The sequence below is a fragment of the Equus caballus genome, unplaced genomic scaffold (genome assembly GCF_041296265.1).
Source record: "Equus caballus isolate H_3958 breed thoroughbred unplaced genomic scaffold, TB-T2T unassigned-0001334, whole genome shotgun sequence".
Lineage (NCBI taxonomy): Eukaryota > Metazoa > Chordata > Mammalia > Perissodactyla > Equidae > Equus > Equus caballus.
This window is the reverse complement of record NW_027222131.1, coordinates 20,001-23,480: the sequence shown is the minus strand read 5'-3', so window position 1 is coordinate 23,480 and position 3,480 is coordinate 20,001.

Here is a 3,480-nt window from a genome sequence, read left to right as displayed (position 1 = left end):
GGCCGAGCTGGGCCGGGAGGCTGGGTCCGAGGGGGCGCCGGGACGGGATCTGGCGGCCCGGCGGCCCGGCTGTGCTCCCCGGCGGGCCCGCGCTCCGGCTCCGTCCCGCTGAGGCGGTCGCCGGTCGCCGGGTGCCACCTGGCGGCCGCTTTTATATCGTCTCTTTCCTCCGGAGCTCCGGCGACGCGGGCCAAGGGAAGGGACTCGGCCGCGGTGACCGAGGCAGAGTCCCGGGAGGCCGGCGTCGCTGGCGGGATCTGGCCCGGGTGGCGCCGGTGCGTGAGCGCGACGCCCGCTCGCCGGAGATTGGAGGTGCAGGCTACTGAGGGAGGTGGGCTGTCGCCGCGCCGCCCGGTGCCGGCCGGGGTGTGGGGCCTCCCGGACGGGTCGACCAGCAGCCGCGGTGCCCTCCGTCCCCGGGAGGGGGTGGGGGGGCCACCGCGGGGGAACGGGCGAGGGAACTCGTCCCGTGCCCCGGTCCGTCTCCTGAGGGCGGCCCGGTGGTCGGGCCTTCCGCGTCGCCGATCCCCTTTCCGCGCCCCGCTCCGGAGGTGGGGGACCGGCCGGGGCCTTGCGGGGGAGGGCCCGTGGAGGGCGCGACGGGCTCGGCCCGCCGGGCTGGCCTTTTCCCCACTGGTCTTCCGAGTCGACCGGCTCTGGCGGTGGGGACCGGGCCCGGTCCTCGGATGCCTCCTCCTCCGTGGCAGTTTTTTGTCCAAGTCCCGCCCTGGAGAAGAGCGTGGACCGGCCCCGGGAGCCCTCGAGGGCGGGCCGGGGAGGGCGTCCCCGGCCGGGACGCGTGCCCGGGGTGGGTCCGGGCCGTCGGACCGGACTTCTCTCTCCGAGTTTCGCGGGTCGCGTCTTTGTCCGGAGGTGGGAGGGGGCCGGCTCGAGGCGTAGGTGGAGCCCCGGCTGAGGGACGGGAGCCACGGTCCCGCCCCGGGCCCGGTCGCCGGAGGCTCCTCCGTGGAATTCTTTTCTAAGTCCTGACCCGGCGACTCAGAGGGAGGGGACCGACCGGTCCCGGCCCGCGCGGGCGGCCCGGGGAGGCTGTCCCCGGCTCCCCCTGCCGCCACGCTTCTGGGTCGGACCAGATGGCCCCGGGAGCTCCGGGCCTGGGTGGCGATGGGGTCGTGCTTGGGGTCTGGTGGCCGTGGCCGTGATCCAGGGGTTCCCCTCGTGATCGTGGGTGGGCCCCGTCTCCGGGCGCGGCGATTCTTGCCCCTGAATGGGTGGTTTTGTGCCGCCAGATAAGTGCTGACACGCTCTGCTCGGGTGACAGTCGCCCGAGAGCTTCCGGGTGCCTGGGATGCCGTGTGCGGGGAGGTCTCCGGGCTCTGGCCGAGAACCGGACGCCCGTTTCCCACCCCCGCCGCTTGAGCCGCCCGCTGGGGCCTGCGCGCCGGCTCTTGTGCGTTCCAGGCGTCCCCGCGACCGTGGTGCCACCTCCGGTCTCTGGTACCCGAGGGCGGCGGGGTTAGGGCGCGGGGTCCTCTACCACGTGCACTCCCTGCTGCCGGCACCCGGGTGCGGTCGCGACTTACCCCGTCCCGCCGGCTCCGTGCCAGTGCGTGTCAGGCGTTCTCGTCCTGGGGTCGTCGCCCGCGCTTGCTAGAGGAGGAGGGGGGCCGGTGAGGCTGAAGCAGGCTCCTCCGCTCGCTGTCCTCGCCGGCCTTCCCTTGCTCGGGGATCCCTCGCGTTATGCTGCTGATCGATGTGGTGATGCTGTGCTCTCCCGGGCCGGGCCTAAGCCGTGCCAGACGAGGGACGGACGTTCATGGCGAACGGGACCGCTCTTCTCGCTCTGCCCGCGGGCCCCCTCGCCCGTTCTCCCCCGCTGCGAGTGGCGTGTGGGAGGTGGCAGGGGTGCGGAATCCGGCCCGACCTCGCTCCCCCGCCCCGTGCCTTGTGGCTGTGGGCGGTGTCGGGGTCTCCGTGACGCGGCGGATGCTCCGCCTGTGCCTCTTGGCTGTGTCTCGCGGGCGGCCCTCCCCACGGTGGGGCGGGCCGTGTTGCCGCCGCGCCGCGCGCCTTCTTGGACGCGTGAGCGCGCTCCCCCGGCCGTTGGCGGTGCCCCTGGAGTGTTCCAGGTCGTCCCTCAGGCGCCTGAGGCCGATTGGCGGTGTCGTTCCCTGTTCCCGTCGCCCTCCTCAGGTGACCGCTGCGCTGGTGTGTCTGAGAAGCGGGGGGTCGAGTCGGTAAGGGAGGCGTGCCCGTCCCCCTCGGGGGGGACGGGTGCCTCGTCGCCCCCCCCCACGGCGTGCCGTGTGGGGGCGGGCAGGCTCGGGCGCGTGCCCGCGTGTTCCCCTTGCTGGGTTTCCACGCGGGTGTGGGAGTGATCGTGGCGGGCCGAGCCAGCGGCGTGATGCTGGCTCTTTGGTTGGGAGGTGCTGTTTGATCGGCACCTCCGTCCCAGTCTCTGCCTCCCTTGGTCTCGGCCTGAGGGGAGGCACTGACTTGGGAGCCGCACAGGGGCCTTTTAGATCCCTAGCTAAGCCCAGTGTGGCCGGAGATGGCGAGCCCGGGGCAGCGCGGGCTCGCGGCCCTGACCACGGACGCTCCGACTTGCTCTAGGCCTTACCTCTACCGCAGACCCCTCCTGCGTTGTGTGGCCATGGTGTCTGTAAGCGCCTTGGTGGGCCCGATGGCGGACGATGGGCGGGGGCGACACGCCCTCGGTGAGAAAGCCTTCTCTAGCGATCCGAGAGGGTGCCTTGGGGTACCGGACCCCCCAGCCGCCGCCCCTCCTCTGCGCGTAGTAGCCACGGACGCCACCACCGTGGCGCGTGGGCAGAGCCGCTCTTTGCCTACCGCGGCCGGCGCCTCCCCCCTCCGAGTCGGGGGAGGGTCACGCCCGGCCGGGCCGTCGTTGGGCGCGGGGCCGCGCGTGTGCGCGAGCGTGCGCGTGGTTCTCCCGTCGCGTGCTGGGGTGGGGAGAGGGGCCCGGCCCTGTCCGGGCTCCGCCCCGCCGCGAGCGGCTGGCTCTCCGCTCGCTCCCGTCCCGAGCCGCAGCCGGTGGTGGCGTGCGGGCATGGGTGGGGGCCGCCGCCGCTCTCGGGCGCGTTCCCTCGGGACGTGGGTCCCGGAGCAGACCAGACAGGCAGACGGGTGGCTGGGTGGACGGGGCGGCCCCCGGCGGCGGGGGCGCCTCACGTAGGCCCCGGCGGTGGGGCCGGGCCCGCGGGAGGCCGAAGGGTGGCTGAGGCCGGCCGGCGTCCCAGGCGTCGTGGGACCGCCCTCGCGTGTCGTTGGCGGTGGGATCCCGCGTGTGTTTTCCTGGTGGCCCGTCCGCGCCCGAGGCCGTCCCCGGGAGCCTTCCCGCGAGCCCGCGCTCCCTCCGTCGAGGCGCGCGCCGCGCTCCCCGTTGCCGCCGGTGCTCCCCCGCCCGGGCAGACGCCTGGCCGCGCCGCCCACCGGCCGGGACCGAAATGGGCCTCGCCGCGCGGGTGTCGCCTCCGGCCACCGAGGCCGGTGGTGGCC